The sequence below is a fragment of the Amblyraja radiata genome, chromosome 18, assembly GCF_010909765.2.
Source record: "Amblyraja radiata isolate CabotCenter1 chromosome 18, sAmbRad1.1.pri, whole genome shotgun sequence".
Lineage (NCBI taxonomy): Eukaryota > Metazoa > Chordata > Chondrichthyes > Rajiformes > Rajidae > Amblyraja > Amblyraja radiata.
This window is the reverse complement of record NC_045973.1, coordinates 41,439,373-41,452,909: the sequence shown is the minus strand read 5'-3', so window position 1 is coordinate 41,452,909 and position 13,537 is coordinate 41,439,373. Positions and strand designations below refer to the sequence as shown.

Here is a 13,537-nt window from a genome sequence, read left to right as displayed (position 1 = left end):
GTAAATTTGCAGACAACGTGAAAATTGGTGTAGATAGGAATACTGAGGAAAGTTTTCAAAGGATATTACAGTATCCTTTCCCATGTATCATACAACACAGAAACAGACCCATCAGCCCAATTTGTCCATGCCGACCAAGATGTTCCATCTTATTTATATCACTTAAAAGCTTGGGCAGAGAAATGTCAGGTGCAGTTTAATCCAGACATGTGTGAGGTATTGCATTTAAGGAGATCACGTGGTGGTAGAAATTATACAGTAAATGGCATGATAGGACCATTGACCTACAGAGTGTACTTGGAGTTAGTCTACAGGTCTATGAGCAGCAGAGGCTGAGGTAAGAACTTACAGAAGTATGTACAATTTTAAGAGGCATAGACAGGGCAGATAATTAATTTCCCTGAGTGAAAATGTCAAATACTAAACAAAAATTCCTTCCTCTTACCTTAAACCTATGCTCTCTTGTTTTGATACCCTAAGGAACTAGCACAGTAGAAGACAACTGTTTAGTAGGAGTAAAATACAGATAAGGTGTGACAGATCTTAAAAACAAAATCAACATTTGATATCATGGTTCCTGCAGCTTGTGGTTACAGAGGCTCTGCATGCCACAGAAACATCAGGTCATTTCACTCACCAACCACAGCCTATCTTGTGTGAAATAATCCAATGCCACCTCAGAGTCCACAATACTGTAGTGGGGGTAAGTTATTCTCATCTCCAAGAGTTTGTCTCAGAAGGAAGTGTATGGATTTCTTAATAATTACTTTTCAAAGGCATGTAGAAATGACCTATTCCCACTTGGCTGAAGATGCCTGCACCTCCGTAGCAGCTGGCAAATATACCCCACCCATCCTGCTGGCTTCAAATCCATTTGTTCAAATGAACAGGATGTAGGGTAGAAACCCTCCCTTTTTCCTTCCTTCTCCCCCCCACCCCCCATCAGTCTGAAGAAGGGTTTTGGCCCGAAACGTCGCCTATTTCCTTCGCTCCATAGATGCTGCTGCACCCGCTGAGTTTCTCCAGCACTTTTGTGTACCTAGGATGTAGGGTATTGTGACTTAGGAGGGACCAGCAAATCTACCTTTCATTCCTCCAAATGCCTTCTTTTGCCACATATTGCTGCTTGCTTGTATTCATTCCTGAATTTCCCACAAGTTATGTCCCCAAGTAGAGCTTCTACATTTCATTAGAAATGTTCCCTTTTATGAACACAAGAAATATTGCAAGTTAGTTGTACTGAATAATGTCTTCTCAATTAACCAAGAAATAATCTGATAGAATGCCATGTCAGCTAATCCAGAAATAATAACTTTGTTTATTGAAGTGACAGCTTAAAAATTAAATTTGTGATCACCTGTGCCAGGAAGCAAACTACCCATTAACTTACTTTTTTTAAATAAATCTGACCAAAACCTTTCATTTTTAAGGTCTGAACTTGATTTAGAGTAAGCCTCCCGGGATGCCACACAGCCGGATGAGGACCTGGTGGGCTGCAGGGACCAGCAGCATGTAGGGGGATGCTGCTGAGCCCATACAGCCATGTGCGACGGCACGCATAGCTTGTCACTGCGAAGAAAGATCCGGTGGGCCGCAGCCGCTGCGGAGCTCGGATGGTGCTGAGCTCAGCCCTAAAGGCTGGAGATTCGAGGAGGAGGGAGATGTTAGCAACGACGGACATGAGGAGTGGGCCGGTAGGAGAGGGACCATGGTATTGCCACCAGTGCCCCCAGGACACAAAGACGATCGGGTGAAGAGAGGGACATTGGTTCAGACAGTCAAGGGCGTTGGCGGAGGCTCTGCGGCAGCCTGAAGGTTAACTCGATCAGGAGCTGCTCCAGTAATTCAAGCATGTGGACCCGCCTTTGGACATTTAGTAAATGGCTCCAAAATATAGCGACTCGTGCATATGAGATCTATGCAAAAGGAATTTCCCAGTTGTTTCCTATTTAATTCTACTTCCCATTCTCATATCGACCCGTCTGTCCTCCCCAGCCGGAATGGGGCCACACATAAGCTAGAAGAACAGCGCCTCATATTTCACTTAGGTAGCCTAAACCCAATGTTCATTTCACCTCCAAAGATGCTGCCTGACCTGCTGAGTTCCTCTAGTGGTTAGTTTTTTATTCAAAGGATCCAGCATCTAAAGTAAAAGTCAACATATCACATTGTCCACATAAATCTTTATGAAAAGATCATGCGTTTATGGTTATTTATACAACAGCTGCCAAATTAATATCGGCATTTTACAGAACTGTCTCAAATTTTCACATTGTGAAATATCTAATTTACAAAAAACACAATGAAGGTGCCATTTTGTCTTGTCTTGTTTGATAACTGATTACATTTTTGAAGTGGCAATCTGAAAAATAATTGCATTAATTACTGTCACACTACAGCAATGAAAATATCAATAATTGACATAAATTAACAATATAAATAGTTAATTACAAACTTTTTTTTCTTCTGATACAAAGCACAAAAGGTGTAGGATATTTCCCTTCCTTCAGACAAACTTATTTCAACAATTCTACAAAATTCAGAAATTATTGCAATCATTACTCAAGCAGCAACTTTGAATTCTACTGTCAGTTTCTATATTAGACAAAATAAAATTGAAAGTATACGCGAGTTAGTGTGCTATTAAGGATTATTATGTGGTATGATACATTGTTGTACAAATACGGCTCCTTGTTGAGAGTTGGCCTTGAATTTTTTACCGCTATGCTTGTTATTTGCCCAAATGAGCAGCAGCAACAATAAGCCGAGAGATGCCGCATATCTTATTTAACACCTGACTTTCGCTTTGCCTGTATTCTGATTTGTATTCCTAATCTACGTTTGCTCTCATCTTCAGTAATCATTGGACATATACTGGTTCCTCTGTCCCACGATATGCCCCAAGCCCATTCCATTCAACATGCTGCGCCTAGCCTTTTTAGTGCTCGCAAAATATTTGACATGAAAATACCTCTAAAACATTTGACATGAAACAGTCTTGTAAGAGTGGTCGGTTTTATTGTTCACACCACGATTAATACAAGTTTGTATATCAGTAGTATAATAATAGATTTTGTTTTTCTACATAAAGACCATGTACAATAATTAGTTATTAAAATTAATTCAAAAGGATTAAGCTACTGCCATTTTGGTTACACCCTTCAGTCTCATAGCTTGTCGTTGGGAATGAAGATCATTCACGTTTATGCATGTTGTTATGCAGCTATTGGAGCATGATTAGTTTTCTGACTGGTTCTATTATCAATTATTTCATAATAAGTTTAATATGTATGAACAGGCATTATCTCTATTCAGCTATTTTTGCTCTAGCTCTAGTTATCAGAATGTCATCATGTCATTGAGTTTTCTTTCTTTCATAGAGATATTGCTCAAATAGGAATGGTCATCTGTTGATCTTCAAAATAATTTAAAAAAAAATTTTTAGCCCTCTCATCACGCTCTTATTTAGTATCTTAGGCATGCTCTCTATATCCATAAATAATTTTCATTTCGGTTTCTAATTAACTCCACCATTCTAACATATCCATTTGTAGTTTTTGTAAAAGATTTTGGATTCCCTTTTATGTTACCATCCAGTTTACTGTCAATTGATTTCTTCCTTCATATGTTATCTTTCATTTCTCTGAGCTTTCTATATTCAGCTGGCTCTCACATATTATCAACCCGACAACTATAAACAAACTCTTTTTGTTGCTTTATTTCTCACTGTCTCTTTTCATTGTGTACATAAAACTGGCTTTTGTCTCCCAACCTTTCCCCTTGGTGGGAATGCACCTGGATTCCCATTGTTTCGTTACAGATTTGCCTGCCCATCCAATTCTATTTCATTTGGCTCAGGTTCTCAACTAAGTAAAAATGTTTTTCCAAATATATTTAGTCTAGAGCGGTTCTGTATTTTTTGATAACTATTCTAAATGTTATAATATATAATCTGTTCCTTTTATACTCATCACTGAAACTCACTCCACGAGCCAACCTCTTTCCTCGTTAATGCAAAAATATATCGAAAAAAAATACTCTGCCCTTTATACCACTTCTTCCATTCTATAAAAGTATAAAAAGTATATGACCACGGACAACAAAAACTCATATGTCAGGCTGTTATTCATCGATTACAGCTCGGCATTTAACACAATCGTCCCCTCCAAGATGGTTACCAAACTCGCAGAACTGGGTATCTGCGCATCCCTCTGCAATTGGATCCTCGACTTCCTCATTCACAGACCACAGTCTGTTCGTATTGGTGGAAATGTGTCAGCCTCGATAACAATCAGCACGGGAGCACCTCAAGGCTGCGTGCTCAGCCCCCTGCTGTACTCCCTCTATACTCATGACTGCGTAGCCGGTCACAGTGCGAACTCCATCATCAAGTTTGCTAACGACACCAGTGTTGTGGGACGTATCACTGATGGGGATGAGTCAGAGTATCGAAGAGAGATCGAGCAACTGTCCATATGGTGCCAGCGCAATAACCTGGTCCTCAACACCAGCAAAACCAAGGAACTGATTGTGGACTTTGGAAGGAGTAGGATGGGGACCCACAGCCCCGTTTATATCAACGGGTCGATGGTTGAAAGGGTCAAGAGCTTCAAATTCCTGGACGTGCACATCTCTGAAGATCTTTCCTGGTCCGAGAACACTAATGCAATCATCAAGAAAGCACATCAGCGCCTCTACTTCCTGAGAAGATTACGGAGAGTCGGTTTGTCAAGGAGGACTCTCTCTAACTTCTACAGGTGCACAGTAGAGAGCATGCTGACCGGTTGCATCGTGGCTTGGTATGGCAACTTAAGCGCCCTGGAGAGGAAAAGACTACAAAAAGTATTAACACTGCCCAGTCCATCATCGGCTCTGACCTTCCTTCCATCGAGGGGATTTATCGCAGTCGCTGTCTCAAAAAGGCTGGCAGTATCATCAAAGACCCACACCATCCTGGCCACACACTCATCTCCCTGCTACATTCAGGTAGAAGGTACAGGAGCCTGAAGACTGCAACAACCAGGTTCAGGAATAGCTACTTCCCCACAGCCATCAGGCTATTAAACCTGGCTCGGACAAAACTCTGATTATTAATAACCAATTATCTGTTATTTGCATTTATCATTTTATTTATTCATGTGTGTATATATTTATATTATAGTATATGGACACATTGATCTGTTTTGTAGTAAATGCCTACTATGTTCTGTGTGCTGAAGCAAAGCAAGAATTTCATTGTCCTATACAGGGACACATGACAATAAGCTCACTTGACTTGACTGAATCTATCAAGAAGGATGCAGGCTTTAAGAGCACATGGATTAAAACTGTCACCATCTTCTGCTCATTTCTAGTGTGTGGCGGTCAGAAACTGATAAGTGTCTGGAACCAATTTGATCTAGCCTGGGACAGGGAGGAGTGGGTGCACAGGGTGGTCAGAGTGAATGGTTATGTTCTCTGGCAATTGGCCGGACGATCCATAGTTCATGTCACTATCAGATCCAATTATCTGGACTTGTTGGGAATACGATTCAGAGGAGACTGGGTAAATACAGAGGACTGATGGGGAACAGGACCAATGTGAAGCAGAAATAGGAATAATGGGAGCTTTGATATAGTTTAGTTTATTGTCACGTGTACCGAGGTACAGTGTTGCTTTTGTTGCCTGCTATCCGGTCAGCGGAAAGGCAATACGTTATTACCATCGAGTCATGAGTTTTGTTCAGGGACACATGACAATAAACTCACTTGAACTTGAACTTAAAAATGATATCTCTTTCCTCACCACCCTCTGTTTTTTTGCATTTTTCTGTAATTTCTGATAATGGTGTAGCCTTCTCATTTGGCACTGCCTATAAGATAAACCCGGTAGTGCAACAGCAACTTGACTGTTTTTTACACTGACCAAACAGATTTTGTCCTTGTTTCTCCAGGAATCCTCTTTTCAACTCTGCAATTCACTCCCCTAGCAAGAAAATGCTGCCACCTTCAATGTGTAGGAAGGAACTGCAGATGCTGGTTTAAATCAAAGATAGACACAAAAAGCTGGAGTAACTCAGCAGGTCAGACAGTATCTCTGGATAGAAGGAATGGGTGACGTTTTGGGTCAAGACCCTTCTTCAGACTAGTTAGGGAAAAGGGAATTGAGATATATGTAGAGAAATAAAGAACAATGAATTAATGATATGCAAAAAAGTAAACGATGACAACCCAGTAACCCAGCTAACAATGGCCTGTTTCCTTTATCATCGTTTTTTTTAACATATCTTTCATTCATTGTTCTTTATCTCACTACATCATTGTCTATCTCTCTCGTTTCCCTTTTCCCTAACTAGTCTGAAGAAGGGTCGCGACCCGAAACGTCACCCATTCCTTCTCTCTAGAGATGCTGCCTGTCCCGCTGAGTTACTCCAGCTTTTTGTGTCTATCTGTCACTTTCAATGTTCCGCTTCAAATTCCTTTGTCTGCTTTAGAATCTTTGGTGAACGCCTCATTTCTAAGAATGTTCATAAATCTACACATAATAATCCATGTTAAAACTAAATGGACTCTTCATGTTTAATTCTCTTATAATTTACATCATAAATAAAAATTCTGTGACAATATCTGAAAATAAGTTTTCAGATAAAAATGAAGAAACCCACTGTGATTTGAAATACTTAATGTTTTTGCAATCCTGATCACTTATGAAAGATTTTCATTGGTATAATAGGTTTCATTAGACATGCTTCCCCAAAGTTTTCAGTCATCAGATTTTATTAGAATCCAAATATACTTAATTTGTTTTCGCATGTATAGAATTTCAGTGCAATATTTTTTCCAACTTTTCATAAACTGGTGTTCATGAAGATGGTTCACCATCACCTTCTCAAGTGCAATGAGAGTCACGCAGTAAATGTCAGCTTTACCATCATCAGTTTCATCAGGCAAATGAATAACTAAAGAGTGTTAAAAATCAAAGTTGAAAAAGATTACCATCTATAAAGCATATACACTATAAAGTGTTTGAAATTAAACACAAGTACTGCCGTTCCAAGACTCACAAACGACAGCTGCGCAGACTTCATTCTTACTTTAGCATTCCTGCTGCTAGCCTGTGTCATCTCCAGGAATCAGGCTCATTAAGAAGGAATGCATTTCAACACTTTTTTACAAATTTCACAGTAACTTATGGCAAACTAAAACCTATACATCTTGTCCCACATGCATCTTTAGGAGCCTAATTGTAAATAGCTATTCATCTTACAGCAATCTCTGGTTACCTTGGAGATTTATATTAAATAAGAGAAGGCAGCTATGCTGAATCTTTGAAAGAACTATGTAACTAGTCAAGTGAAATGCTTTTCTTAACAACGCCCCTCATACATTTATTCACTTCCCTTTAGAGAATTATAATTGACTTTGCTCCCAATACTCTTCAGTCAAGGAATTGAAGATGAAAACCTTCAGCATAACGTTTTACACCACCACCACCCCGCCCCCCACTCATAATATCAGGTCTGTTAAATATGAAGTCTGCTTACCATAGTCAGTTTTAGCCATACAAAGTAAATATTAATATTTACCATATCAATAATCATGCAGTTAATCCAGGTTTTTGTGTCTCCAGAGATCTTGCCTCACCCTCCAGCATTTTGTGTCTATCTTCTGGCTCTCTGCTTAAAGACAACTGTCAGGGAAAAAGGTTTATCACTATCGATTCCTACCTATACTCTTTACAAATTTGTATAACTTCATCAGGTTTTATTCAGCCTTTTCTGTTACAAAGACGAGCAAACTCAGTTTATCCAGCTGCATTTCTCTATACCTATCAATTCCCATCATATCATATCTTCTATCTGTACATAACTAAAACTCTGATATTGTGCTCTTCCGGTTTGCGTGGTTTTTCTATTTGCGCAAAAACAGTTTGCGATAGAGCTACGATTTTTCAATCAGCTCACTCATCGTTCTCCTGTGCTGCAAGTGCAACAAGTTGCGTTCCGATCGGTAGTATATTATAAAGGTTTAAAAATCATGAAAACCGCGAGTGCGCAGATTGATCTCCTCTCCTGCCAGTCAGTGGCGCGCAGATTGGTCTGTTCTGTCACTCCCCGGGATGGTCTGCCCTTTCCCGCGCCATCGCGTCTTTACTGGAGCTGAGGGACGCTGTAAGTGGCCGGCAGAGGTCTCCACCAGACACAATTTTTGGAGGGACCGGAAGCGGCGCGGCAGATGTCGCCAAACGGAAAGTGGTGAATCTGATCCCGGCGGAGGAGAATGTCCAGCGCCCGCTGCGAGTCCCAAACGCACCGCCATCGCAACTCCCCGCAGCTCCAGCCCCTTCCCCTCTGGTACCCCTCGCTGGCTCTTGCCCCTCTCCCCCATGGCTCTTCCCCCGTCTTTTCTCCAAGCTTTCCCCCACGCCGGATGCTTCTCCGGGGCATGCAAGGAGAGGAGCGACAACCTCGAGATCCTGGGGAGGTGAGGAGGGGGAGTAGTGGAGGAGAGGGAATAGAGGGAGAGGAGGGTAGTAGGGAAGGGAGAGATGGAGGGAGTGACTGAGGGTAGGGAAAATGAGAGGTGAGGGAGGGATTCGTGGAGGGTAGGAGGAGAGGGAAAAGAAGAGGGAGGAGGTGAGGAGGGAGAGTGGGGGAAGAGGGGGAATAGAGGGAGAGGAGGGGGGAGGTAGGGAGTGGGGAATAGAGGGAGTGGAGGAGGTGAGGATGGATAGTGGGGGGGGGGGGCTAGGGGGAGATGAGGAGTGAGGGATAGGAGGGGGTAGGGAGGAGAGTTATGGAGCCAACGGGTCCCACTTCGTCTAGTCCTTTCTATAATGCAGAGACGATAACACAGCATTCCTGATGTAGCCTAACATTTTATATAGTAGACATAAAATGCTGGAGTAACTCAGCACTTCAGACAGAATCCCTGCAGAAAAGGAATAGGTGATGTTTTGGGTCGAGACCCTTCCTACTGTACTACCTTACTCTTTTATTCTACATTCTAGCTAATGAGGTATTCCATATACACCTTCTGGGGTGCCACAAGGCTCAGTGCTGGGACCTCAGTTATTTACAATATATATTAACGATTTAGACAAGGGGATTAAATGTAACATCTCCAAGGTTGCGGATGCCACAAAGCTGGGTGGCAGTGTGAGCTGCGAGGAGGATGCTATGAGGCTGCAGGGTGACCTGAATAGGTTGGGTGAGTGGGCAGATGCAGTATAATGTGGATATATTTGAGGCTATCCACTTTGGTGGCAAGAACAGGAAGGCAGATTATTATCTGAAAGGTAGATAAGACACAAAAAGCTGGAGTAACTCAGCGGGACAGGTAGCATCTCTGGAGAGAAGGAATGGGTGACATTTCGGGTCGAGACCTTTCTTCAGACTCAATGAATGGTGTCTGAATGGTATCAGATTAGGAAAAGGGGAGGTGCAACAAGACATGGGTGTCCTTGTACATCAGTCACTGAAAGTAAGCATGCGGGTACAGCACGCAGTGAAGAAAGCTAATGGCATGTTGGCCTTCATTGTGAGAGGATTTGAGTTCAGGAGCAAGGAGGTCCCACTGCAGTTGTACAGGGCCCTGGTAAGACCGTGCTCAGAATATCGTGTGCAGTTTGGTCTCCTAATTTGAGGAAGGACATTCTTGCTAATGAGGGAGTGCAGCGTAAGTTCACCAGGTTAATTCCCGGGACTGACACTTGATGAAAGAATGGGTCGACTGGGCTTGTATTCACTGGAGTTTAGACGGATGAGAGGATATCTTATGCAGTGCCCTCCATAATGTTTGGGACAAAGACCCGTCATTTATTAATTTGCCTCTGTACTCCTCAATTTGAGATTTGTAATAGAAAAAAATGACGTGTGGTTAAAGTGCACGTTGTCAGAATTTATTAAAGGGTATTTTTATACATTTTGGTTTCACCATGTAGAAGCTGTGTTTATACATAGTGCCCCCCCATTTCAGGGCACCATAATGTTTGGGACACATGGCTTCACAGGCGTTTGTAATTGCTCAGGTGTGTTTAATAGCCTCCTTCATGCTGTTTTTCAACATGAGGACCAAAGTTGTGCCAATGAAAGTCAAAGAAGCCATTATGAGACTGAGAAATAAGAATAAAACTGTTAGAGACATCAGCCAAACGTTAGGCTTACCAAAATCAACTGTTTGGAACATCATTAAGAAGAAAGAGAGCACTGGTGAGCTTACTAATTCCCCGATGTTGGGGAAGTCCAGAACAAGGGGTCACAGTTTAAGGATAAGGGGGAAATCTTATTTCTCAGAAATGAGAAAAACATTTTTCACACAGAGAGTGGTGAATCTCTGGAATTCTCTGCCACAGAAGGTAGTTGAGGCCAGTTCATTGACTATATTTAAGAGGGAGTTAGATGTGGCTAAAGGGATCAGGGGGTATGGAGAGAAGGCAGGTACAGTAACTGAGTTGGATGATCAGCCATGATCATATTGAATGGCGGTGCAGGCTCGAAGGGCCGAATGGCCTACTCCTGCACCTAATTTCTATGTCTATGTTTCTAAAGGGTCTGGCAGGCCAAGGAAGACTTCCACAGCTGATGACAGAATTCCCTCTATGAGGAAAAAACCCCAAACACCTGTCCGACAGGTCAGCAACACGCTTCGGGAGTCAGGTGTGGATTTGTCAATGACCACTGTCTGCAGAAGACTTCATGAACAGAAATACAGAGGCTACACTGCAAGATGCAAACCACTGGTTAGCCACATAAATAGGATGGCCAGGTTACAGTTTGCCAAGAAGTACTTAAAACAGCAACCACAGTTCTGGAAAAAGGTCTTGTGGACAGATGAGACGAAGATTAATATATCAGAGTGATTGCAAGAGCAAAGTATGGAGGAGAGAAGGAACGGCCCAAGATACAAAGCATACCACCTCATCTGTGAAACACGCTGGTGGGGTACTGGCTCACCTATCTTCATTGATGATACAACTGCTGATGGTAGTAGCATAATGAATTCTGAAGTGTATAGACACATCCTATCTTCAAACAAATGCCTCACAGCACATTGGCCGGCGGTACATTCTACAGCATGACAATGATCCCAAACATACTGCTAAAGCAACAAAGGAGTTTTTCAAAGCTAAAAAATGGTCAATTCTTGAGTGGCCAAGTCAATCACCCGATCTGAACCCAATTGAGCATGCCTTTTATATGCTGAAGAGAATACTGAAGGGGACTAGCCCCCAAAACAAGCATAAGCTAAAGATGGCTGCAATACAGTCCTGGCAGAGCATCACCAGAGAAGACACCCAGCAACTGGTGGTGCATGAATCGCAGACTTCAAGCAGTCATTGCATGCAAAGGATATGCAGCAAAATACTAAACATGACTACTTTCATTTACATGACATTGCTGTCATGTGTCCCAAACATTATGGTGCCAGGAAATGGGGGGGGGGAGGAGACACTATGTATAAACACTGCTGTAATTTCTACATGGTGAAATCAAAATGTATAAAAATGGCCCTTATTAAAATCCAACAATGTGCACGTTAACCACTTGTGATTTTTTTTCTATTACACATCTCAAATTGTGGAGTACAGAGGCAAATAAATAAATGGGTCTTTGTCCCAAACATTATGAAGGGCACTGTAGAAACATACAACATTCCTAAGGGGATGGACAGGCTAGATGCAGGAAAAATGTTCCCGATGTTGGGGGAGTCCAGAACCAGGAGTCACAGTTTAAGAATCAGGGGTAGGCCATTTAGGACTGAGATGAGGAAAAACCTTTTCACCCAGAGAGTTGTGAATCTGTGGAATTCTCTGCCACACAAACCAGTGGAGGTCAATTCACTGGACATTTTCAAGAGAGAGTTAGATTTAGCTCTTAGGGTTAACGGAATAAAGGGATATGGGGAAAAAGCACGAACATGGTACTGATTTTGGATGATCAGCCATGATCAGACTGAATGACAGTGCTGGCTCGGAGGGCTGAATGGCCTACTCCTGCACCTATTTTCTATGTTATGTACCTAATCTACCTCTGCTGCAGCCTTCAATGAACCTTGGACATGTACAACAGATCCTGTCTTCCACAATACATTCTTGGGTCCTATTCATTATGCATACCGTAGTCTAAAGCACACATTTTTTCCTGATTAAATTCCTGAATTTCCCACAAGTAATGTCTCCACGTAGAGCTTCTACTATCGTCCTGCTAAGTTTCAATGTCTGTACAACTCGTTTTCACCTTTCCCACAGCCAACAATGAACCGTTTCCGTGATCTTCCTTACTGTTTTGCATATCTTTCATTCATTTGTTCTATATCTCTCATTTCCCTCGCCCCTAACTCAGCCTGAAGAAGGGTCTCAACGCGAAACATCACCCATTCCTTCTCTGCAGAGATGCTGCCAGTCCCGGTTACTCCAGCATTTTGTGTCTATGGACGGTTCATGTGCAGCAGCAGGACCTGGGGGTAGTGAGATCAGCCTGGAACACGATCGCACATATTATTATTATCTATCTATCTATATATTACTAAAACTCTCATCATGTTTGTTTGTATGCGTACGTGTGCGTGAGATCCCAAAACCCCGCCAAAACGGTACATGATAGCGCTACAATTTTTGGCCCAACTTACTCACCATTGTTCTGTAATGTAAATTAAACGTTTCGTTCAGATTTATGGTATATTTTACAAGTTATTGACATTTTAAACTTTACAAAAATCACGTTTCCACTTGCCTTGCCCGTCAGCCCCGTTCAACGTCACAATGACAATACAATGGGATTCTGAATCTCAGTTACAAAAAAATCCCGATTAAATTAAAAGCCTGTTTTAATCAAATTCGTCCGTTTTCATTAACAGCGAACATTGTGTTTAGGTTATTTTAAAGAAAAAAATGCGATTTCCATAGTGGGGGTGGTGGGATAGGGGGGGGGGGGGTGAGGAGTGGGGGAGCAGGGAAATAGATGGAGAGGAGGGGGGTTATGGAGGGAGTGACTGAGGGTAGGGGAAAGGTGAGGTGAGGGAGGGAGTGGGGGAGGAGGAGAGGTGAGGGAGGGAGTGGGGGAGGAGGAGAGGTGAGGGAGGGAGTGGGGGAGGAGAGGAGGGGAGGAGGAGGGGAGGAGAAGAGGGGAAAGAGGAGTGCTGGGGATGAGGGGGGGATGGAGGAGGATAGGACGAAAGATGGCGAGTCGCAGCTGGGGGCTATGGGTCAGTGGTGGAATATTGCCTTGAGGAACCGCACCTGGTCTAGTTATATATTATTATTCTACATACTGTTGGTGACGCGCGCTCCCGCCCCGCACAGGGACCGTTGGCCGCGCGCGCGCTCACGCTCACCCGAGACCGTTGGCCGCGCGCTCCCGCCCCGCACAGGGACTGTTGGCCGCGCGCGCTCCCGCCCCGCACAGGGACTGTTGGCCGCGCGCGCTCCCGCCCCGCACAGGGACCGTTGGCCGCGCGCGCTCCCGCCCCGCACAGGGACCGTTGGCCGCGCGCGCTCCCGCCCCGCACAGGGACTGTTGGCCGCGCGCGCTCCCGCCCCGCACAGGGACCGTTGGCC

The 13,537-nt window shown here is 43.2% G+C and overlaps 1 long non-coding RNA gene across 3 annotated transcripts; it reads right to left on the bottom strand.

Moving 5' to 3' along the window:
- Nucleotides 1-1,298: 1,298 nt before the first annotated feature.
- On the bottom strand, nt 1,299-13,310 carry LOC116983447. Of its 3 annotated transcripts, none has more exons than XR_004414692.1 (4): nt 13,252-13,310; nt 7,566-7,655; nt 6,865-6,938; nt 1,299-2,362 (listed from the first exon to the last, which is right to left on the bottom strand). It is a non-coding gene; the product is annotated as an uncharacterized LOC116983447 (long non-coding RNA). The 3 variants fall into 3 exon arrangements; XR_004414693.1 differs by having other exon boundaries at nt 7,566-7,669; nt 13,252-13,304; XR_004414691.1 differs by lacking the exon at nt 1,299-2,362 and having other exon boundaries at nt 6,739-6,938.
- Nucleotides 13,311-13,537: the final 227 nt, after the last annotated feature.